This window comes from Mustela putorius, unplaced genomic scaffold (assembly GCF_011764305.1).
Source record: "Mustela putorius furo isolate JIRA1106 unplaced genomic scaffold, ASM1176430v1.1 tig00003834_pilon_pilon_pilon, whole genome shotgun sequence".
NCBI lineage: Eukaryota > Metazoa > Chordata > Mammalia > Carnivora > Mustelidae > Mustela > Mustela putorius.
Genome location: NW_025421987.1, coordinates 128,709,117 through 128,734,825, shown reverse-complemented (window position 1 = coordinate 128,734,825; position 25,709 = coordinate 128,709,117). Strand labels below are relative to the sequence as shown.

The window sequence follows — 25,709 nt, the reverse complement described above, 5'->3', positions numbered from 1 at the left end:
GGTTGGCACATCATAGCACTTTGGGTTAAATTGCATATAATCCTTAAGGAATCCATTATGGGCTGAGACCCCCCTTTTCCAATCTGAAAATCAAGGCACTGAATATATAAGCAGAACTTTTCTGATATATAATCATAAATTCATGAAAAGTCTTACAGAAGGTGGAAACATTAAAGCATATTTGTATTTAACAGACCACCTTTCACAAAGAGAATCCAAGTGTTTGATATTAGCACAGTATCTGTTTTTGCCACTGATTCTTTCTAGCAAAGGTTTAAGGGGCCCTTTCTATCTTGGGGAAAGCTGGAAGCAGCCCCAAGTCTTCCGTATACCTCCTTAGTTGTAAGACTAGTGCAAGAAAGAACTGCATGTGATGAATCTTGGGAACAAAACAGAAAGACTTAGTGAAGCAGAGCCAGCTGGGGCAGAAACAAGTGCTTTCCCAGGCGAGCTTAGTGGTATATCTGCTTTCTGTTTCCAATAGTCCCCTGTTTTCATTCTACCCATCCTCGATCCCACCCTAGCATTGAACACACCCTGGGCATGTATGTGTGTGTGTGTGTTAGCATGTACACATGCTCATGGGCACACACACACAAACACACGCTTGCACACACATGACCACAGACATGCCAGAATTAGCTTTCTAATCTCTCCTGAGCTCTGACATTGCTTCTGACTATATCTAAACAGGCCCAATAATACATCCACATAGGCCCTGCGATCTGGGAACCAGATGTGTCTTCCACACACCACTCGTCTACTGCCTGTTTGTCTTTTGACCTTGTCAGCATGTCCTTGTTTCCAGCCCAACACGCTCCTCTCTGACTTGGAAACAGAATTTGGCCATCAGGCTCCATAGGACACAGCCTGCTGTGACCTTCTGGCTCAGTCCTGGGAACTCAACCAAATCCCTTCCAGTCACTGGGATCTTACCCAGTAGGATCTTAGACAGTTAGTCAGCCTTGAACACCTGTTCAGGTGAAGAGGTGTCCCTCTGTCCCTCTGCTGCTGCAGCCTCTTCCAATCCCCACATTCTACTGTTTTTCTCTGACCTAGTTTGTAAACAGCACTTTTCCCACTCTAAGGAAGCATCATGATGGAGTGCAGGGAAGAGTGAATGGACCTTGAGTCAAAGGCTGTTCTGGTTATAATATTTGTGTGTGTGTTGGGAAGGAGGTTCCCTGTTCATCTGGGCTTTGATTTCTCTCTCCCATATTTTAAGCATAGCATAAAGTTGCATAAGTGGAAACCCTGTAAATTTCTAAGGGAAACCAGCCTTTCTTCCCCTCTCTGCTTTCAGATCTGCTCTTTCCAATTTTGGCCCTCACACCACCCTCTCTGTATCAGAAACAATTTTTTTTATCATTGTCAGATTCTTTGGCCACCTTTTTCTGGCTACTGATTCCATGTGATAGATTTACATAAATAATTGAAGACTGAGAATGTGAAAACTCTGAGTTCCTCAAGAGCAAGACTTGTCCCCAGCCCAGTGCCCAATTGAGTGACTAAATGAACAAGTGAATGAAAGGTGTAATGAGTTTGCTACTTAGAATGGAAAGATGCCCTATGCCATGCAGACCATAGACTTGATCTACTAATGTCACTACAGGATCTCATGAAGATTTGCTCCACAGTAAAGACTAACATGGTCAAAGATGGTGTGCTAATAAGTGTCCCTGCTTCTGCTCTACCCACTCTGAACTTCCCTGTCCCCATCCCAGTCAGGACTCTTCCCAGAGTTCACCGGCAGAGCACCCACATGCTCCAGTCAGAACAGACGTTCAACATCTCTCTCTCCTTCTCTCTCCCACCCACCATCATTGAGTCCTGGTGATCCCACACACCCAAATTTCTCTCTCTTGACTGCAACTGCTAATCTTAGCCATCATCATTTCTTGCCTTCTTTAGTATAGAATTTTAGACCTCCTCATTTGTTCAGGCAGAGTAATCATGGTGAAAATCAGGTCATATCATCTCCTTGCTTAAAAATCCTTCAGCGGCTTTCTACTACACTTAGAGCAAAACAGAATTCAAAATAAAATTTTTAGAGTAAAATCAGAACTCCGTGGCTTGACCTATACATTAGATTAATGCTAGCCGCTATAAGAAATGGAAAAAAAAAAAAAACATGTAACAATTGAGAAACAATAAAAGGTCACTTCTTAGATGCATAACTGTCCAGGGTAAGGGATCTTAGGCAGCTGACGGGTGTCCTTTAGGATTTTCTAATTCCCAGCAACTGAAAGTTAAGGCGCACAAGTAACATAAAATAAAGAAATTTTCGAGACTCCTAATTCTATATTTTTGAATAAGCAAAATATAGTCTAACTCTATTGGTGTTTCAGAAAAATGCACTAGAATAACTTGCCAACCCGAAGTCACTTAAAATTAAATATTAAAATAAAAATCAACATTCATCAAGTTACATACAGGCTCTGTGAAATTCTCTGTACTTTTGTTACATTTTTTTAAATTAATTTATTTATTTTCAGAAAAACAGTATTCATTATTTTTTCACCACACCCAGTACATTTTAATATAAATTTTGTTTAAAAACAACACAATTCCTGGTTTGAATAGATAGCTATTGCTGCTTCACAAAGAGCAACTGCCATCATTTTGTAGGTAAGTGATCAGCAAAGAGTTAAAATTTTTAACTTCAACCTAGGTTATCTGTTTACATATAATTAGATAATGTAAGAAAATGCAGGGAAGCTTGTCATTGAAAAAATGATGGCATTTGACAATAACATAATTGAATACTTTAAATTTTAATATTATACATTGTGATATTATCTTATAAAGCAAAAACTACTATAATCTATTCAAATTAGAGTCAATGTATAAATGTCTACTATCTGCTTTTGTTAACATTTTTGAATCAAGGCCTTTGTTTTAATTGAAAAGTGAATATGAATCTGTAATATAATAATATGAATTACATTTTATAAAATAGCATTGATTGAAGGACCAAAAAATAAAAAATAAAATAAAATAATATATGTGAGCCCCAGATTTAAGGCACCTGGATGCTCTCAGTTGCCCTATGTGATGGGACTTTATTTAGAGCCTTCCTGCTTCATTAAAAATGTCAGAAAAAGCAGTGTTCATTTATTTAGATCCTAGATGAATGCAGTGGGCCAACCTGAATTATTTTGCATATGTTGGTTCTAAATAGAAAAGTTAAAGATAACCCGGGAAAGAAAACGTGATTTATTTAACATTATGGTGTATATATGCATGGGAAGAGGGTCTCTGCTCTTCGTCATGGATGGAAGAGAAGAAAGGCCACCTTTAATTTAATTGAAAGCCTAATATGAATCTGTAAAATAAGAATATGATTATATTTTAATAGAGAGCATTGATTGAAGGACCAAAAAATTAAAAATAAAATAAAATAATACATGTGAGCCCCAGATTTAACACACGGTGACCTCAACTGTTAGGGAACACAGCCCAGCTGCTATGCTGCTCCTCTCTGGGATGTGGGACAGGAGTGCAGAGCAAGGACAAAATGAGAAGGGATACTAGAGCTTCAGGGGGCACTGCCAGTTTTAGCATGCAAGAAACTCATCCACTTAACAGTTCCAATGAGCTGTGACTTTGATTAATAGAAAAAATGGGGCACTAAGATCCAGATCATGCTAGAACATACACATTTCTCCTTATTTGCTCATGTATATCTCCTTCTGCCAACTCTCTTCAGAATGACTGTTCTCTGTAAAGGGCACATATCTGTTGGAACGTACACCTATTTGGGGAGATTTGTGTCAGATAATATGGTTCATATTATGCAACAGCTTGGCTGGGCTATGGTGCCCAGTTGTATGGTAAAATACCCGTCTAGATGTTGCTGTGAAGGTATTTTTTAAGATGTGATTAACATTAACAATCATTTGATTTTTGAGTAAAGAGTAACACTTAAATCAATAGATCTTTCTAAAAAGATTTATTTATTTTTAGAGAGAGAGAGTGGCGATGATAGACATAGGAAGAGAATCTCAAGCATAAAGTTTAATGCAGGGCTCAATCTCACAACCTTGAGATCACAACCTGAGCCAAAATCAAGAGTCATAAACGTAACCAACGGAACCACTTAGGACCCCCTAAATCAGTAGACTTGAAGTAAAGTACACTATCCTCCCTAATGTAGGTGGGCTTATCCAGTTATTTGTAGACCTTACAAGGGAAGACTAAGTTTCCCTGAGAAAGAAGGCATTCCCCTTAAGACTGCACAATATAGAAATATTGCCTGTTCCCAGCCTTTGAATTCAACACTGTAACATTAACTCTTGCCTGAATTGGCAGGCTGCCAGTATAGCCTACAAAATTTGGACTTGCTAGCCCCCATAATTGTGTGAGACAATTCCTTAAAATAAACCTCTCCTCTCTCCTTCCCTCCCACTCCACATGTATATTCTATTGGTTCTGTTTCTTTGGAGAACCCTAAGACAACATTCTTCTGAAAAGGAAGTCTAGAACATCACAAACAACCGCTGTCACAATAGGACTCTAGACCAATCAAGCTGGTCAGAGTGAAGTGTGCCAACCTAACTAGAAGGTCCTGGTGCTGATTCTAGCAAGCAGAGGAAAATGGCCAAGGGTAAATTCAGCTTTCTAGGGCCCCTGGTTTACCTGCTTGTTCTGCCGAAATTCGTAGACCTGTTCCTAAGCACCCATAGAAATGGCTGCTTCAGTTGAATGAGGTAGGCAGTCCAGGCGAGATTTCAGGTACTCATTGGTAAAGTCCCATTTATCTGCTGGAATTGTGATGATGAGGATAATTTGTAGTAGTTATAAGTGTTTGTCTGAAAATTGTCACAGGGCAAAAGATCACATCCACTTTTGCTCAAGGGCCCAGGACCTTCTTCTTTCTCTACCAGCAACTCCATTAGCATAGGGCACAAATGCACTTTCTGAGCAGCTTCCTGCAGACTGTTGGCTCCAGAAAACATGCTAGTTCATCATTACCAAAGATCCTTCACCTAAAGCAAATCTTCTTTCCTCAGTAATTCCCTAACACTCAAATAGCATTATGAAACACATCCTCCAAGGGAAAGGCTCTTACTGCAATAAGAGTCATCCTGGGGACAACTCCTGGTCAACATTCTTCAGGAAAGAGCTCTAGAGGTAGCTGCAGATTTTGAGTCCTCTCATCCTTTTGTCTTTTAGTCAATTCAGAAGCTGGAATTGAGGTTTGCAGTGGAATGCCAACCCCAAGAATGCATGGTATATTCCCTTAGAAAGGACAGCTGAAGACCAGAGACCCAGCTGGATGCTCCTGTCAATGGCCACCAAAGGTCTAAGGATTGCATTCTACAGAGAATGGCTGGATACATAGGAGTGGACACACACGGGGCACATTTTACACTTAAGAAACTGATGGTTTCATCAGAAACTATATGCCCCATATGCCCCCTCCAGAGGGAATGTGGATATATGTCAGAATTCATTTCTTAGTTTACAAACAGGTGTCAAGTGTCAATGAAGTGCCCGACATGTCTCTGGGTGCTTGTATCCAATGCTCAGTTTCCCAGAAATCATAGTAAATGGTCTGGTTCTATCACTTGTCTTCATACTCTCTGGCTACAGGAGAGATGTATGAGACTCTTGAGCTCAGCATTTGTATATGAGCCGTACTTGTGGCCACAGTGGGATAGAATATCCTTTGTTGGCCATGTTCTAGAAAATGTGTACCATAGGCCATAAGTCAGATGTCTAATCACACTCCTTGATGTAAACTCTCCCAACTTCCTCTCCTATAACCTCTCTGATGAGGAATTTGAAAAGATGAAATAGCAAAGACATGGATGTGAGCAGACCACAGCCAGGCAAAGCGGCCACCAAAGACCCTGGGAATTTGCAAACTGGGTTTTTCCTATAAAATATAGTTTTTTTGTTTGTTTTTTTAGATTTTTAAAAAATTTTTTATAAATATATAATGTATTTTTAAACCCAGGGGTACATGTCTGTGAATCACCAGGTTTACATACTTCACAGCACTCACCATAGCACATACCCTCCCCAATGTCCATAACCCCAACCCCCTCTCCCAAACACCCTTTCTCCAGCAACCCTCAGTTTATTTTGTGAGATTAAGAGTCACTTATGGTTTGTCTCCCTCCCAATCCCATCTTGGCTCATTCATTCTTCATTCATTCTTCACCTACCCCCATGTTGCATCACCACCTCCTCATATCAGGGAGATCATATGATAGTTGTCTTTCTCTGCTTGACTTATTTCGCTAAGCATGATACCCTTTAGTTCCATCCACATCGTCGCAAATGGCAAGATTTCATTTCTTTTGATGGCTGCATAGTATTCCAGTGTGTATATATACACCACATCTTCTTTATCCATTCATCTGTTGATGGACATCTAGGTTCTTTCCATAGTTTGGCTATTGTAGACAGTGCTGCTATAAACATTCGGGTGCACGTGCCCCTTCGGATCACTACGTTTGTATCTTTAGGGCAAATCCCCAGTGGTACAATTGCTGGGTCGTAGGGTAGTTCCATTTTCATCATTTAGAGGAACCTCCAAGCTGTTTTCCACAGTGGTTGCACCAGCTTGCATTCCCATCAACAGTGTAGGAGGGTTCCCCTTTCTCCACATCCTCGCCAGCATCTGTCATTTCCTGACTTGCTAATTTTAGCCATTCTGACTGGTGTGAGGTGATATCTCATTGTGGTTTTGATTTGTATTTCCCTGATGCCGAGTGATGTAGAGTACTTTATCACGTGTCTGTTGGCCATCTGGATGTCTTCTTTACAGAAATGTCTGTTCATGTCTTCTGCCCATTTCTTGATTGGATTATTTGTTCTTTGGGTGTTGAGTTTGTTAGTTCTTTATAGATTTTGGACACTAGCCCTTTATCTGATATGTCGTTTGCAAATATCTTCTCCCATTCTGTCAGTTGTCTTTTGGTTTTGTTAACTGTTTCCTTTGCTCTGCAAAAGCTTTTGATCTTGATGAAATTCCAATAGTTCATTTTTGTCCTTGCTTCCCTTGCCTTTGGCGATGTTCCTAGGAAGATGTTGCTGCAGCTGAGATCGAAGAGGATGCTGCCTGTGTTCTCCTCAAGGATTTCGATGGATTCCTTTCACACATTGAGGTCCTTCATCCATTTTGAGTCTATTTTCATGTGTGGTGTAAAGAAATGGTCCAATTTCATTTTTCTGCATGTGGCTGTCCAATTTTCCCAACACCATTTATTGAAGAGGCTGTCTTTTTTCCATTGGACATTCTTCCCTGCTTTGTAAAAAATTAGTTGACCATAGAGTCGAGGGTCTATTTCTCGACTCTCTATTGTGTTCCTTTGATCTATGTGTCTGTTTTTGTGCCAATACCATGCTGTCTTGATGATGACAGCTTTGTAATAGAGCTTGAAGTCCGGAATTGTGATGCCACCAACTTTGGTTGGCTTTCTTTTTCAATATCCCTTTGGCTATTCGAGGTCTTTTCTGGTTCCATATAAATTTTAGGGTTATTTGTTTCATTTCTTTGAAAAAAAATGGATGGTATTTTGACAGGAATTGCATTAAATATGTAGATTGCTTTAGGTAGCATAGACATTTTCACAATATTTGTTCTTCCAATCCAGGAGCATGGAACCTTTTTCCATTTCTTTGTGTCTTCCTCAATTTCTCTCATGAGTACTTTATAGTTTTCTGAGTATAGATTCTGTGTCTCTTTGGTTAGGTTTATTCCTAGGTATCTTATAGATTTGGGTGCAATTGTAAAGGGGATTGACTCCTTAATTTATTTTTCTTCTACCTTGTTGGTGTAGAGAAATGCAACTGATTTCTGTGCATTGATTTTATATCCTCACACTTTACTGAATTCCTGTATAAGTTCTAGCAGTTTTGGAGTGGAGTCTTTTGGGTTTTCCACATATAGTATCATATCATCTGCGAAGAGTGATAGTTTGACTTCTTTGCCGATTTGGATTCCTTTAATTTCTTTTTGTTGTCTGATTGCTGAGGCTAAGACTTCTAGTACTATGTTGAATAGCAGTGGTGATAATGGACATCCCTGACATGTTCCTGCCCTTAGTGGAAAAGCTTTCAGTTTTTCTCCATTGAGAATGATATTTGCAGTGGGTTTTTCATAGATGGCTCTGATAATATTGAGGTATGTGCCCTCTATCCCTACACTTTGAAGAGTTTTGATCAGGAAGCAATGCTGTACTTTGTCAAATGCTTTTTCAGCATCTATTGAAAAAATTATATGGTTTTTGTTCTTTCTTTTATTAATGTATTGTATCACATTGATTGATTTGCAGATGTTGAACCAGCCCTGGAATAAATCCCACTTGGTCATGGTGAATAATCCTTTTAATGTACTGTTGAATCCTATTGGCTAGTATTTTGGTGAGAATTTTTGCATCTGTGTTCATCAAGGATAATGGTCTGTAGTTCTCTTTTTTGATAGGATCCTTGTCTGGTTTTGGGATCAAGGTGATGCTGGCCTCATAAAATGAGTTTGGAAGTTTTCCTTCCATTTCTATTTTTTAGAACAGTTACAGGAGAACAGGAATTAGTTCTTCTTTAAATGTTTGATAAAATTCCCCTAAGAAGCGGTCTGACCCTGGGCTTTTGTTTGTTTGGAGATTTTTGATGACTGTTTCAATCTCCTTACTGGTTATGGGTCTGTTCAGGTTTTCTATTTCTTCCTGGTTCAGTTGTGGTAGTTTATATGTCTCTAGAAATGCATCCATTTCTTCCAGATTGTCAAATTTTTTGGTGTAGAGTTGCTTATATTATGTTCTTATAATTGTTTGTATTTCTTTGGTGTTAGTTGTGATCTCTCCTCTTTCATTTATTATTTTGTTTATTTGGGTCCTTTCTCTTTTCTTTTTGATAAGTCTGGCTAGGGGGTTATCAATCTTATTAATTATTTCAAAGAACCAGCTCATAGTTTTGTAGATTTGTTCTATTGTTTTTTTTGGTTTCTATTTCATTGATTTCTGCTCTGATCTTTATGATTTCTCTTCTCCTGCTGGGTTTAGGGTTTCTTTCTTGTTCTTTCTCCAGCTCCTTTAGGTGTAGGGTTAGGCTGTATACTTGAGACCTTTCTTGTTTCTCGAGAAAGGCTTGTACCGCTATACATTTTCCCCTCAGGAGTGCCTTTGCTGTGTCCCAAAGATTTTGAACCATTGTGTTTTCATTATCATTTGTTTCCATGAATTTTTTCAATTCTTCTTTAAATTCCTGGTTGACCCATTCATTCTTTAGAAGGATGCTGTTTAGTCTCCCATGTATTTGGGTTCTTTCCAAATTTCCTTTGGTGATTGAGTTCTAGCTTCAGAGCATTGTGGTCTGAAGGGAATGATCCCAATCTTTTGATACCAGTTGAGACCTGATTTAGGACCCAGGATGTGATCTATTCTGCAGAATGTTCCATGTGCACTAGAGAAGAATGTGTATTCTGTTTCTTTGTGATGAAATGTTCTGAATATATCTGTGATGTCCATCTGGTCCAGCGTGTCATTTAAGGCCTTTATTTTCTTGTTGATCTTTTGCTTGGATGATCTGTCCATTTCAGTGAGGGGAGTGTTAAAGTCCCCTACTATTATTGTATTATTATTGATGTGTTTCTTTGATTTTGTTATTAATTGGTTTATATAGTTGGCTGCTCCCATGTTAGGGGCATAGATATTTAAAATTGTTAGATCTTCTTGTTGGACAGATCCTTTGAGCATGATATAGTGTCCTTCCTTGTCTCTTATTATAGTCTTTGGCTTAAAATCTATTTGATCTGATATAAGGATTGCCACTCCTGCTTTCTTCTGATGTCCATTAGCATGGTAAATTCTTTTCCACTCCCTCACTTTATAATCTGGAAGTGTCTTCGGGTCTGAAATGAGTTTCTTGTAGGCAATATATAGATGGGTTTTGTTTTTTATCCATTCTGATATCCTGTGTATTTTGATTGGGGGATTTATCCCATTAACATTCAGGGTAACTATTGAGAGATATGAATTTAGTGCCATGGTATTGCCTGTAAGGTGACTGTTAGTTTATATTGTTTCTGTTCCTTTCTGATCTACTACTTTTAGGCTCTCTCTTTGCTTAGAGGACCCCTTTCAATATTTCCTGTAGAGCTGGTTTGGTGTTTGCAAATTCTTTCAGCTTTTGTTTGTCCTGGAAGCTTTTTATCTCTCCTTCTATTTTCAATGATAGCCCAGCTGGATATAGTATTCTTGGCTGCCTGTTTTTCTCGTTTAGTGCTCTGAAAATATCATGCCAGTTTTTTCTGGCTTGCCAGGTCTCTGTGGATAAGTCAGCTGCCAATCTAATATTTTTACCATTGTATGTTACAGACTTCTTTTCCTGGGCTGCTTTCAGGATTTTCTCTTTGTCACTAAGACTTGTAAATTTTACTATTAGGTGACAGGTTGTGGACTTATTCTTGTTGATTTTGAGGGGGGTTCTCTGCTCCTCCAGGATTTTGATGCTTGTTCCCTTTGCCATATTAGGGAAATTCTCTCCAATAATTCTCTCCAATATATTTTCTGCTCCCCCCTCTATTTCTTCTTCTTCTGGAATCCCAATTATTCTAATGTTGTTTCATCTTATGGTGTCACTTATCTCTTGAATTCTCTCCTTGTGGTCCAGTAACTGTTTGTCCCTTGCTCAGCTTCTTTATTCTCTGTCATTTGGTCTTCTATATCACTAATTCTTTCTTCTGCCTCATTTATCGTAGCAATAAGAGCCTCCATTTTTTATTGCACCTCATTAATAGCTTTTTTTATTTCAACTTGGTTAGATTTTAGTTCTTTTATTTCTCCAGAAATGGCTTTTATATCTCCCAAGGGGGTTTCTCTAATATCTTCTGTGCCTTTTTCGAGCCTGGCTAGAACTTTGAGACTCGTCATTCTGAACTCTAGATCTGACATATTACCAATGTCTGTATTGATTAGGTCCCTAGTCTTTGGTACTACCTTTTGTTCTATTTTTAATGGTGAATTTTTCTGCCTTGTCATTTTGTCCAGATAAGATATGAAGGAGCAAGTAAAATACTAAAAGGGTGGCAAAGACCCCAGGAAAATACGCTTTAATCAAATCAGAAGAGACCCTAAATTGTGAGGTGGAGAAAGGGGATGAAAAGAGGTTTAAAAAATGAAAATGAATAAAGAAAAAATATAAAAAAGAAAATATATATATATTACATAGTTAAAAAAATAAAAGGATAAAAGTTAAAAAAATTAGCTGAAGAAAAAAATTTAAAAAAAAATTAAATTAACTGCAAAGCTAATGAATCATGGGGAGAAAGCCATCAGTTCTATGCTTTGCTTTCTCCTCCTCTGGAATTCTGCTGCTCTCCTTGGTATTGAACCTGCACTCCTTGGTAGGTGAACTTGGTCCTGGCTGGATTTCTTGTTGATCTTCTGGGGCCTGTTGTAGTGATTTTCAAGTGTCTTTGCATTGCCCTTACCAGGGGCCGGGCTGAGTAATCTGCTCGGGTTCGCTTTTGGGAGCTTTTGTTCCCTGACCGCTTTCCGTAGAGTTCCAGAGGATGGGAATGAATATAGCAGCCTCCCAGTCTCCGGCCCAGAGGAGCCGGGAGCTCAGGGCCCCACTCCTCACTGAGCCCTCAGAGAATAGCACCCAATAACTCCCGTCTCCCTGGCATCGAGCCGCGCTCCGAGCTCACCCAGGCTGCAACCAGTTCAAGGTAACCCTGAGCTGAGAGCTCACTCCTCGGCTCTGTCTCTGTAGCCAGCTTCCCCATTCTAATACCTGCAAGCTCTGCAACACTCAGACACCCCCGATCCTTCTGTGGCCTTAAGGGACCTGGGGCCACCCTGACCCCATGTGGGCTTCACCCCAGTTTAGCCTCTGGAGCAACATCCCTCAGCAGAACAGGCTTTTAAAAGTCCCGATTTTGTGCTCCGTTGCTCCGCCACTTGCTGGACCTTCCCCCCGGCGGTCTATCTTCCCGTTGCTTTGGATTCACTTCTCCACCAGTCCTCCCTTTCAGAAAGTCATTGATTTTCTGTTTCTAGAATTGCTGTTCTTCTTCTCTTCGATCTCCTGTTGTATTTGTAGGTGTTTGCAATGTTTAGATAAGCTCTCTAGCTGATCTCCTGCTACCTGATGTAGCCTCAGCCTGCTACTTCTCTGCCATCTTGGCTCCTCCCCTGAAATATAGTTTAATCAATTACTAGGTTAAACAGTCAAAAAAAAAAAAAAAGGAGGGCACACTCAAATGGGGTAGTTAACAAGAATGTAAAAAAGGGTTATTTCTGAGAATATGGAGAGGGTGGGAAGCCAAGGGGGCAGGTGAAGTACTTGTGTCTAGCAACTATGGAATCCTGAGGTGGCAAAGGGAGAAAGAAATCTGCACAAGAGCTTTAGCCTTTGCAGGAGAAGCCCAGCATTCCCACACATGCCACCACATCAGCCAGTGCCTCCCATAGAAGGGAGAAACAGAAACAGAAACAGGGATGCCAGGGATCCCTGACATTAGGATCTGCCTGCTGGGAAAAGCAAATAGAGACTATCCAGCATAATGGCTGATGAACAACACCACCATGAAAGAAGGGGGCATCGTTGATCTCTTCCTGTGCACCAGGCACTGTGCTAGGCACTGGAAAATCCATTCCCTCTTTTTACCTTCAGATAAAATGGTTGAGTCACATGAGCTTCTCCTGACTAAGAATCAGATCTCAAAACTCTTGGAGCACCACAAACAATACCAGTGTTGTGTCCAAGGGGGGATGGGGAAGCAGAAAAAAATATCCTTGTGAAGCTCTTTGGAAAGAAAAGGAGCTTCAGAACAGAATTTGAGGGTGAGGGGAGGACACTATTAACAGCTAGGTATCCCCAAGTCCCAGGCACAACTCTGGCCCAAGTCCTGGATTCAGGACTCCAGTCCTGTCACCAATAAATCAGACAACCTTCTGTAAATTATCTCCCTGATGCTCTAAGAGTTTCCGAACCCCATCTCCCTGCCCACCTAAAGGAACACTCAGTTCCCAGCAGTTCATTTCTGTTGACACAGAGTGAATGGGAATGAATTACTTTTTACTTCCCAGTTTGAAGTTTCTAAAATTATCATGCTGTCACAGAACAAAATTAGTCAAAGCCCAAGTGAGCCATTAAATTAACACCCCATGAACTTACCTCTTCTTATTTGATTCATAAGGCAGTTTACAATTTCAAACACTGTTCTTACTGAGGAAAAATGAAAGGATAGCTTGTCTGGAACTTTCTAGATTGCTTCCCGGGATCACCCAACTGATCCACATATTCTGATGTTTTTAACACATTGCCCCATTCACTGACCCTATTGTCAGCTGAGCAATTTGTGGTGGAAGTGAAGGTGACTTTTAGGAGCTGGAATTCCTATGCCTACATGGTATGAGAATATGGTTAACCAGTTAGAACTAGATTGCCTCTGGCACCAGGTCTTTGAAGCAGTAAAAAGCTAGAACTCAAATTCCGAGAGAGAGAGAGAAAGAGAGAGCACTCAACCTGCTCCCAGAGGCCACCAGCCTTGGGAGTTTACAACTTGTGTTAAGTGATCAGACTCCTATCCCTTGGCCCACAGACTTGCTCTCATAAGGAGTGGGTGCTGCAGGCATGGGGCTCACCAGGTGACAACTCGTGAGCTAGGCAGGCAGTTGGGAGGCCAGAGGTCTGCTCCTGATCTGCTGTTTATCTAGTGTGCCTGATGGGGAAAGTCACTCCTGGCTTAAAGACCAATGAATGTTTCCCATTGTTCTTCAGTGGGAGTCTAGCATTCTATCTGGCTTAGCTGACCTTGCTTGGTCCCACCTTCCATTGCCCTGCTCTGTGCTGGGAATCTGGCCTTGGCTCACAGAGCCCTCCCCTGCTCTGCTCTGTGCCAGAGTATCCACCATGCCTACTCCACATACCAGGATTTCTGCCCTGCCTTTTCTGCTTTGAGTCATGTCTCTGGTGGTGACTGCGTCTTATTTGTGGGTGCAGCTCACATCTGGGCTCCGGCAACACCACCACCTTCGTTCCCCCGGCCCTAGATGATAGCAATTGCCCACTGTTGCCAATCTCAGGATGATCCCACTGTCCCCCCAGTATCATTTCAGCTTTTTCTCTTACCTCTATTCCCCTGCACCAACTTCCTGGCATGGGCTCTATCTTCCGGTCTGCACCCCTGATACAATGGCTTTCTTTTTGTTACATAAATGGGCCACGCTATTTGCTATTTCTACCATCCTCTGCTAAGATCCAAAATGCAGCTACACTTTTCACCAAGATGTCCTCCCTTTCTGGGGCCTGGTCACCCCAGAGCCGCCTCTGCTTCAGATTCCTGGAGTGGGTGGGGTTTCTTTACCAAGCAGGCCAGACCCTGGAGCTTGAACTCGAGGTTGTCCACCACTGACTCAGTTCTACCTTCTCAAATTCTGAAAAAGCCCAGAGATACCAGTGCTTGCACAAAAGGTCACTGCTCATTTTAATCAAACCACATTGCTCTGCATGGCTGGGCTGTGGCCTTCAGTCAAGATTTCCTGTGTGGCAGATTTTCTCTCCTCTTAGATAACAGTGATATTTGCTGCAAGCATCTAATAGAGCTTGAAATTACCCTGGCAAGTTGTTTACTCTTCTCCAGAGTGGCACTAGGCTCCATGCAGTGTTTATCCAGCACTGTCAATGTTTTTAAGTAAGCCCTTGCACATCCAAAGTGTGCCATAGGCTCTGTAAATATTTTATTAGCCTTTGTAATTAGTCCTTACATCTCACAGCCCTTCTGGGAAGTGGGTCAGTGTGGTAGTTCCTATTTTACAATGGGGGTGATAAAAAGCAACCCAGAGATGGGAAGGGGATCTTGAATCTGAGGCGGAGGATACAGCAAATCCTTCCAACAAAGAGCAGGGACGTTGCTTGCTCCTGTTGATGGAGATCTGAGTCCAAACAGGGAACGGTGAGAATGAGGAATGGTGAGAATAACCAGCAACCACTCCCAAAATGTCTGGCAATGGCTCTATAGGGCTGTGTTCAGAACTGAAGGAGAAAATAGAGAAAAGGTTGGGGGCACACAGGTGTGTCAGCACATGGTAGGCACTGGATAACACTAGTTCCCTTTGCTCCACCCCCAACTCTGCCCCTGCTCACTACCATCCTGAGGCTTGATCCATGCACCCTCCCAGGACCAGATGGGAAGGGACAAAAATGACTTCTATGAGGGGTGTAGGAATGTGGTTCCAAAATGAGACCAGTGAAGCCCCTTATTGGAGAGAGTCTGTTCTCTTTGAAGTCAAGTAAGTGTTGATTTTTAAACATGCTTTCTAGGGCAGAAAAAAAAATTCTTGTAGAGTCTTTGCTGGTTTTGTCTTCCTCAAGGATTGTATCTTTAATAAGAAAAATATAATTCTTTTCTTCACTTAATTGTTCAGGTCTTGAATTATCTTTACATTGAAATATTACCTTTCTTGTTTTTCAATGTTTCACATTTTGCTGGTATAGCATTGAGTATTAAAATAAACATTTCCTCATTAGTATTTATTTTTAGACATGTTTCTTAGAAACTGCATGTAGATGAAAATTTCATTTTGTTTTTTTAACCCAAGGGTCTACTTTTTTAAAGGAAGAATTCAGACCATTTATGATTACTGGCTTATGGGACATATTTATTTTTAGTTCTTTTCTTTTTTTTTAATATTTTTTAACTCATTAATTGTTGGTCCTGGTTTATCTACTTTTTTCCTTGCATATGGCCTGGCCAAAATTTTTTTTTTCCTATATTATCTCCCTTGCCACCATTCACCTACAGCTGTTACTGTGTTCCATTCTGATGGTGGGTAAATATTATCATATTTAATCCTCTATCTTCCAGTGCTACATGAAATTAAATAATGGCCACTCCGTCTCCACAAGACATTTTATCAGCTCAGCTCCCATGATGAAGGAAACATTAGAATATTTCTTTACTTGTTATTTCCTTCCCCCTTCAACTTTGAATTTTGCTGAGACTGCCCATAATTATAGATTCCAAACCATCAGCTTTCCCTTTCAAGTATTTACCTTCGGTTTCAAAAACCCAAATTAACACTTTGCATTTCCTTGTTACATTATTATGTTCTGTATAGATATATTTTTAAAAATTAACTATTTGATTCATTTTCGTTTCTTTTGGGCTTTATTTAAGAGCTTTTAATCAGTGTTGTCCTCACTGCTGTTTGCAGGAAAGGAAAGCCTGAGACCAAGGCAAACTGGGGATTTGACCCCAGGGATGGGATAAGTGACAGGAAGTGAGGCAGGGAAGGCAGGAGAGCAGTTCAAAGATCTCGGCCATGACCGCAGGTGACCAGTTTTTCTATCAGGGGGGTAACCTGGACGGCTGCAGGAATATGTCTCTGCTCTGTCCACCCATGGGAAGAAAGAGGGAAGGATGCTTCCAGCAGCTCGGCATCCGTCCCCCCACCAGCAGTTGGTCAAAGATGTGACTCAGCGGGTATTAATTCCATTCTATTTCCAGGTTGAACATCCATCAGAAGCGAGGTGGCTCTTGCCTGGGGCTTCGCAGAGAAGCCCAAGGGGGAAGAAAGAAGATACGCATGGGCCCTAGGCCAGCTACTTTCAGGCAGCACCTGCAGGAAGCTGGCCAGATTGTGTAAGACTTGGAGCTGCAGTCAAGATTCCAGTAACAGGTGAGGATGGGATCATCTGAAGCAGTGGAAGAGGGAGACAAAAAAGTAAAAGACTCTTAATCTCACAAAACAGAGGGTTTCTGGGGGGTTAGGGGAGAAGGGTGGGGTGGCTGGTTATGGACATCGGGGAGGGTATGTGCTATGGTGAGTGCTGTGAATTGTGTAAGACTGATGATTCATAGACCTGTACCTCAGAAGCAAATAATACATTATATGTTAATGAAAATAATTTAAAAAAAAGAAAGTGTAGCACGGGCAAATCATCTCACAATTACATTGTGACAAAAGATTTAGAAGACTAGCCCCCCACAATCCCAACCCTTCTTCAAGCCTGCTCCCAGTATCTTGAACTGCTTTCTCCCAATATTAGCCTGGAGGTTTCTAAATATTTTCATATCCCTATGTCCTAATTCCCCAGTTTTTAGAACTTATCTATTAATATCCTGTTAAAATGAACCAAAATTTCATTGTGATGCCCCCAAAACCCACTTCCCAGCTATCCTTCCAAAAACGTTTATAGAATTATTTTTTGTATTGTTGGGTAGCAGTCAGTATTTACATATTGTGGCTATAAAAATAATGCTCATTGGGGTGGCAAGGAGAAGGTTTTATTTTTTCCCTGCACAATTTTTTTTTCATTTTTCTGAAATTAGTGGTTGCCTGGTTTTTATGGACCTGTATCTTACCCAAACACAGAATCTGATCTACCAAAAGGCAAGCAGTGTTTTCTTTTGTAGTGCTCCTTCGTATCAGATAAACTTCCTGTAAACAGTTCCCTTCATTCTCTTTGTTTGGCTTTCTCTGTTGGAGCCCATGTTCTCTAATCCAGCTCCCGTGACCTGCTACAAATTCTTCAGCCAGAGATTCTTCTGGATTGGAGCACATTTCTCAGACCCTATGCTATGCCTTCCTCTTCTTTGGTTTACTCCTTTAATTTGCTGGTGCTCATCCATTAGCCGTTTCCCAGGAAAGTGTGATTTGCAGGGTGTTTTTTAGTCCATGTATTTATTTTCTCCTTTATACCTGAATAAGACTTGGGCTTGCAATAGACTCCTAGGCGATTTACTTTCTCTCAGATTCGTGAAGGTGATCCTCCCACATCTCAAACCCAAAGTTGCTCTTCAGAAGACCCATGCCAGTCTGACTTTTAATCTCTCTGACTTTGTTTCCCGGAAGAGTTTGAGAGCTCTGAAAAATCATGTTTTGCTTTTGGTAGGCTCTTTTTTCACTTTTGCTTCATGTAGTCTTTAAATAAGGAAACTCAGGTCTTTACATGTTTGAGAATTTTCATTGAAGTATTCTTTTACATTTTAGCTTCAATGATTTTTTCTCTTTCTGGAACTCATCATTTTGATGCTGAATGTCTTAAACTGATCCTTTAGGTCTCATCTTTTATTCTATTTTTTCTTATCATCTCTTTTCACAGTGTTCTATTCTTGTTTTGTAGCTATAACATTTTATTTTATCTCTTATCCAGTTTTTCATAGTAGCCTTTTAAAAGGCACCCTATAGATATTGGTAAATGAATGCACCTCTGGGGGTAATATAATTATTTGAATTATTTTGGAGTTTTTGTCCATTCCTGGCACTATTTTTGATCTCCAGATTCCTGTTTATTTGTTGGTTTCATTTGGTATCTTTCTTCAAGTTGAGTCAGTTAGAATTGGGCTTGACTGAAAGCAACAGAAAGCCACCTGTGGTCATTTAATTAAATAAGGATTATTCTCTCACAAGACAGTCTAAGGGCTTGTAACTTCTCCATAAGATGATCAAGCATCCAGCCTCCTTCTAACTGCTTGCCCTACCTTACTAGGCTGCAAGATGTCTCCTTCATCCCTGGGCATCACATCCACATTCCAGAAAGAGTTAGAACAGAGGAAAAATTAAACGGCAAAATGTGGATATAGTTTAGTATACTCTCAAAGATCTTTCTTAGAAACCCCATGCAGGAAAATATGGTGTTATATCTCATTTACTAAGCATGTGCCACATGACCAACTCTATCTGCAGGAAGTCTGGGAAGGGAAGTGTAGGTACATGGCTACCCAAACAGAACCTACTTATCAAAGAAGGGAGAATGGGTGGTAGCAACTGGCAAGGTCTAGTGATCATTTGCTGACTTTATATTTAGAAATAAAACAGTAAAAGTCTGATTATCCATGTACAGGATTGTTCACTAGAGAGTTTCCCTGTAGATCAGTTGGATAACCTGATGATTCTGACAAAATCTGCCAAATATTACGTTTTCTAGTGTCCTCAAGAATGGCTTTTTTTTTTTTTTTAGATTTATTTATTTATTTGAGAGAGAGATAGAGCACTCTAGCACATAGAGGGGAGGGGTAGAGGGACAGGGAGAGAAAGAATCTCAAGCAGACTCTGTGCTGAAGTAGAGCCAGACTTGGGGCTCAATCTCATGACACTGAGATCATGACTTGAGCTGAAATCAAGAGTCAGATGCTTAACTGACTAAGTCACCCAGGTGTCCAAGAATGGCTTTATTCATAGAAAATATCACTTAGAGATTTTTCATTTTTGTTAAGAATTTTGTTTTCATTTTTGTTAAATACCTAGTAGTGTCATTACTGGATCATAAAGTAGGTCCATTTTTTAGTTTTTTGAGGAATCTTCATACTGTCTTCCCCAGTGGTTGCATCAGTTTGCAATTCCAACAAAAGTGCACAAGTATTCATTTTTCTCCAGAACCACTCTAACCCTTGTGGTTTTGATTTTAACCATTCTGACAAGTTTGAGGTGATATCTCATTGCATTTTTGATTTGCATTTCCATAATGATCAGTGATGTTGAACATCTTTTCATGTTTCTGTTGGCCATCTGGATGTCTTTTTTGGAGAAATGTCTGTTCATGTCTTCTGCCCATTTTTTAATTGGATTATTTGTGGGGTTTTGGTGTTGAGTTGTATAAGTTCTTTATATATTTTGGATACTAACCCTTTATCAGATAAGTCATTTGCAAACATATTCTCCCATTCAGTAGGTTGTATTTTGGCTTTGTTGATTGTTTTCCTTGCTGTGCAGAAGCTTTTTATTTTGATGCAGTCCCAATAGTTCATCTTTGCTTTTGTTTCCTTTGCCTTAGGAGACATATCTAGAAAAATGTTGCTATAGATGGCATCAGAGAAATTGCTCAACTCAGAGAGTTGACAGATGTGTTGGCAGGAGACTGGTAAGGACTCCCTACCAGAAGGTCTCCTCCTTCGAGGACAACTGTCCACCATCAGGCCCATGTCTAAAGTTCTGTTCCTTTGTTCATCCTCTGCCCTCTATTCTCCACATATGCAGCAGCATCTGTTACTTCCACAGTGGACCTTGAAGAGCTATTAAGACCACATCTCAGATCATCAGTAAACAAAAATAATTTTCTCCCTTCCTAGAGGACAGGGAGGGCTCTATCATCAAACACTCCACGGAGATGAAAAGAAATAGATTGCTCAATGACTTCTAGAATAGACTTCATTGAACCTTCGGAATATAGACACACATTCTTAATAAGAAGGGGGAAGAAAAGAAACATTAGCATTTCCTCATTAGAAATGTTGAAGATGCATGCCCTGCTGCAACTCCCTTACCTGTAATCTACTCTAGAGGTGTCTACCTGAATGGCACTGTGGCTGGGAGACCAGAGCCCCAGAAAATTAACCACAATAGCTGCAGGCCTCCCATACTCACATAGCCAAAATTCACAGTTGTGACATGGCACAGAGAGGGGCAGGCTTCCCCAGGGCACAGGCATACCAAATACTCCTGGTAGAGTAAGTGTATCTGTGTATTTAACTTGTTCTTTGTGTCTATATGTATCTTCTTAAAGAAATTTGGAAGCCCTTGGAAGCAGAGATATTGTTGATACTGCTAGGTATCAACTAGCAGGTGATCTGCTGATTTGTTGCAGATCTGTTGATCTGCTAGGTATCCCACAGTGCCCTGCATGATTTAGTGACCAGTAAATCTTTTCTGAACTGAGTGAGTAAAAGTCAATAGAAACGAAGCAAAAATAATGTGATACCATATAGTTGAAAAGTAAGAAGAGTGCATAAGGTCTAACTTTTATAAGCCTAAAGATTTTGGGAAACTAGACATAATCATTATGTGTAAAATCATCTTTCTCACATGAATCTTCAGCTAGGGCATTCTGTGAGGGGTGATGGTCATTGTCGAATATGAATATGATGACCTTCTCTAGATTGCTCTTAGATTCTGGCATGGATTTTAAGTCTCTGACACACTCAGAACTGTTCAATTTTGACCAAGTAAATCTGCAAGAAAAGAGGAGCATTTGTGAATACAGAATGCTATACTAAAAGACAACAAGAAATGCAATCAACAAACACATTTGTGTTTCTCATATTGAGATTCTGATTAAAACAAAACAAAAAACACACACAAGTGCTGGGTGCCTGGGTGGCTCAGTTGGTTAAGCAACTGTCTTTGGCTAAAGTCATGATCCTGGAGTCTCAGGATTGAGTCCACCATTGGGCTTCCTGCTCAGTGGGAAGTCTGCTTCTCCTTCTGACTTCTCCATTCTCATGCCATTCTCTCTCTCTAAAATAAATACATGAAAATTTTTTAAAAACCACACAAGTGCTCAGGAAACTGGGATGCAGTCCTCAGACTACATAGTCATTAAAACAATTGTTGTCCCTACTTCATTATATTCTGCTTGGAGAGATGGAGACTTCTTGAGAGCAGATGTGTGGAAAAGTGGAGACAGGAGTGCTGGTGTGAGTAGGGAGGTATGGTCCCCGCATGGAATGCTGCTGGTGGGAATGGTGACTGGGATGGAAGGGGGTTGGGTTTCATGTACGCTATCTCTCCATAGTCTTGGCTCAGGCCCCACCCCAACAAAGTCTGTGTTGGGGATGAACATCAACATGTTTTAATCTTCCTAGGTAGATGAGGGTAAACATAGCTTGTGGTCAAGGTTGAGAACCACTAATTTATGAGTTGTCATTATTAACCCACTGCCAGATTTCAGGTCTGAGGAGACTAGAGGAATGGGACAGAAAGACAAAATCAAGCACTGTGGAATATAAGATCAATTATCGGGAGAGCAAGCCTGAGAAGTTGTCTCGTGAGGTTCAGAAATGACCTTTGAGGTTGGAGTTGGTATAAATCTCAGTATTCTTACTTACCAAACAAACAAAAAAAATTTCTGCTCTGCTATCCCTTCATGGTCCTTGCCCCCAGCCCCAATCCAGCCCTAGGAGCCAACAATGCAGAAAATCACATCCATAATGTGGAAGATGTGTTTGGCAAGTGCTTTCAAAACACAGAATTAAGAGAAAAGATGAAAATGCTAAGAGGAACAGTAGCAATCCAGGATACAGAACTAAAATCCGTGGTAAGAATCTTAATTTCCCTGGGGTGGAAAACCAAGGCAAAAACTGAACTCATAACTAAAGACAACTTTCCTGATTTCTGCTGATCTGAACACAAAGATTCAAAGAGCATCCCATGCCACATTTTAAATAAATGAAAAAATAAATGAAAAGAGATCCATACCAATATATGTTCTGTCAGTTTTGCTGAGTTACCTTGATGATGAAAAAGCGTCCAACAAACACCTATACACTAAATACAGGCTGTTCAATCCCCACTTCATTCAGGGTGGTACCCACGGTACTCAACAGCTTGTTCAGATGGAACTTACTGCCCCAGATACAACATCCGTATGCACACCTTGTACACCTGGAAATGCAGCTTCTTCAGCTTAAAGTCCTCTCCCCCATCCCTCTTCTCAAATCCTCTTGGGTTCACTCATCCTTCAAGGCCTGGCTCAGACTGTATCCTGTATCCTCAGCCAGCTCCTGTCCATTCCAGTTATTGGAACGAGTCTCCTACTTGCCTTGCTCCCCCGCCATACCCCACATTCTGATTAGAGTCGCAGTCTGCTTTCTTGCTGGACTGTGATCCCCTCTGAAGGGCCAAAAGGACTGCCCACCCACTACACACACCCCTTGCACCTACCTGACAAAAATCATCCTTGCTTATTAGTTTGAATTTTGGCCCCTTTGTGTCCCCTACAGTTTCCTAGAATGGGCTTTGGCTCTATTCTCCAGAGAACAAAGAACACTGGATCATCTGTCAGTGAAATTGCTCAGGAATCACTCATTGCCTGGACGGTCGGAGTGAATGGCTGCCTCATCTGGTGGGTGATTCTAGCCTCCAACAGAGCCAGCCATCTGGGACCCATCTCTCTTGAGAAGGGACTCTCACAAGAACTCTGTTGACCCTGAGAACTTGCGAAGTGCTTGAGCATTCAGTGCTGGGATTTAGAGTTGGTAACTGAGCATTGAGGCAAGTGAGGCACCTGAGACTCACAGAGGTAAAGCGTCCCACCCAGAGTCACATAGTCCCACCACACGAGGACTGGCATTCACAATCTGGGTCTCTGCCATCCCAGGCTGCTTCCAAGATGGGTGATAGGAAGCCGAAGCAGAGGCTATAGTTTCTAATTTGCCCCATCCCTATACTTCTCTGTGGTGGTTACACGTTTCCAAAGCACAGAGACCATGATCTTTCCCTCTCCTGCCCTTCACTGCCATACTGGTTTCTCATGGGTTGAATGTTGATTTAGAGATGTTAGGCCTTGGACTAGCTGACCCAAGGAAGAAAATTTAAGTATGACACATTCTGGAGAATTTGCTTCAATCCTCAGTTTCAGAAATTAAAATCTTCTAATCTGATATTTAGCTTTTGACCTCTGACAAGGAGAGTAAATAAGCAAACCTGATCAACACAAGCCCTGCACAGAGTCATGGAAGCACAGTCTAGCATTTTAGCAATTAGGAGTACTTGGCCATAAAGCACTTAAAAATCCATTTAGACTGTCCAAGTCGGTTCAAGCTCTTTAATCTTGGATAAAGTAAATAAGACTGTTTTTAAGTTGTTGGTTTTTTTTTTTCTTGTTTTGGTTGTTTTTGGGTCCCCCCCCCATTTTAAAGCAAGAATATTAGGAGAGAAAAAAATAAGACATTCAAGGCCAGACCTTTGTACCCCGGTAATGTAAAACAGCTGCAGAGGCTGGTCAGACCTTTTGGTGTTATTTTCAGACTGCCAATGCCAACTCACCCTTTTGTAAATTGAAAACAACTCATGTCCTTGAAGCCCATTTTCCTTCTCCTGTAGGGCTTGGAAATTCCTTAAGAGCAGACCCAAACCTTATTCTGCACCCTACCAGAAGTGTAGCTCAGCCGGTGGGGTCTCAGCAGATACTTGCTACCAGACTGACCGTCAGAGTAGCAGGTTGTCTTCACTGTTCATTGCAATGAACATGTCTCACCACAATCCACAGGAACCACTTCTCCAACCAAACCAGCCCACTTCCAGTTCTTCAGAGCTTCGAACTCCTCCTTGCCCTTTGTCACACATTGGTTCTCCACCTGGAGCACAGTTCCATTCTTCTGAGTCCATCACGGGTCTCTCCACTGAAGGGACACCTCCAGAGGAGCTTCTCCCAGTCTCTTTGGAACTTGCATGGTTTATTTTTCTGCTACCCCTCTCTTGTCAGTAACTTCCGGAAGGCATGGGGTGCTACATATTTCTCTGTGATTATTTGCTTACTGTCTGTTTTCCCTACCCAGTTCCATGAAGGCAGGACAGTAAGTGCCTTATCCACTTCTGCATCCCATTGCCTAGCATGTAGCCTGCCAGCATGGGTACTGAGTGTGGACAGCAAGATCACCAGGTACACAATTTTTTTTTTAAGATTTATTTATTTATTTGACAGAGAGGGAGAGAGAGACACAGTGAGAGAGGAAACACAAGCCGGGGGAGTGGGAGAGGGAGGCTTCACCACTTAGCAGGAAGCCTGATACGGGGCTCGATCCCAGGACCCCTGGGATCATGACCTGAACCGAAGGCAGATGCCCAACAGCTGAGCCACCCAGGCGCCCCCCAGGTACACAATTCTTAATTTATTCTCCCTTTCAGTTAAAGGGTTTAAAGTATAGTGTGCCCTGTAGCCAGCAGGGCTCAGCCAACAGATGACTTACTCACCTAAAGCCCCACAAAACTCCCAAGTTTACAGGGTGTGACAGACCAAGGTGTGGCTTGGAGAAACTCTGGGAAGCTTATCTGAACCAGGTGCACCTATGAGAGAATTCTCCGAGTGTAGAAGGTGGAATGTGGCCAGAGGCTGGAAAGCAGAGCTTATTTCCACTGGGAGATGTTGTTCAAAGAAGCTGCTGTCACGCCTTCACTTTTCTTGTTTCTTGTTCTACTGGAAATTGTTCTTCTCCTACATGAGGAATTTCCTCAACAAGAGGGTCCCCAAGAGGTCATCCAGTCTGCCCCTGGGTGTCCAGACAGGTGTGGCATTGTGTATGCTGAACTTCGGACCCCACTGGGGACCAAACACTTCAAAGCTGCTTGGAGCCTTAGGAATACAAACAAAGCATCCATTTAATCTTGAGTCCCTGACACTTGCGCAAGGCGCCACACTTCAATCCACAATGAAGGAGAGATGTTGCAAACAAAGCACAGAGGCTAAGAATACCAACCCTTTTGGTTTCTTGTAGACTTAAGTTTGAATGATGTTTTTTAAACTTTTTAATGAAATAATTATGGTTTTACAGGAAGTTGCAGAGGTAGTAGGGAGAGGTGCTGCGTACCCTTTACCGGTTTCCCCCAAGGGCTACATCTTAATAATTGTAGTACAATGTCCAAACCAGGAAACTGACATTGGTACAATGTATATGTATAGTCTTATGTCCTTTCATCACCCATGTAAATTTCTGTAAGCACAGCCACAATCAAGATACAGAAATGCTCCATTCCCTGCGAAGATCACCATCCTACTGCCCTGTGTAGTCACCCCCACCATACCTTCCACCATCCTTACCCCTGGAAACCACTAATCTGTTTTCTCTCTCTCTAATTTTGTCATTAGGGAATAATACATAAATGGAGTCATACAATATATAATATTTTGAGGTTGGCCTTTTCCATTTGCATAATGCTCTCGAGATTTGCCCTGCTTGCTGTGTGTATTAATATTTTATCCCTTTTTATTGATGATGGGTCTGTGGTGGTTGTTTACCAGAGTTAACCGCT

The 25,709-nt window shown here is 41.2% G+C and overlaps 1 long non-coding RNA gene across 1 annotated transcript in view; it reads left to right on the top strand.

Annotated features, from left to right (window-relative positions):
• The first annotated feature begins 4,518 nt into the window (after positions 1 to 4,518).
• LOC101689307 overlaps positions 4,519 to 25,709 on the top strand; it is a 57,298-nt gene continuing 36,107 nt past the window's right edge. The window contains exons 1-2 of the long non-coding RNA XR_199567.3: positions 4,519 to 4,606; positions 16,469 to 16,640. This is a non-coding gene — a long non-coding RNA (uncharacterized LOC101689307). The remainder of the gene's footprint in view (positions 4,607 to 16,468; positions 16,641 to 25,709) is intronic.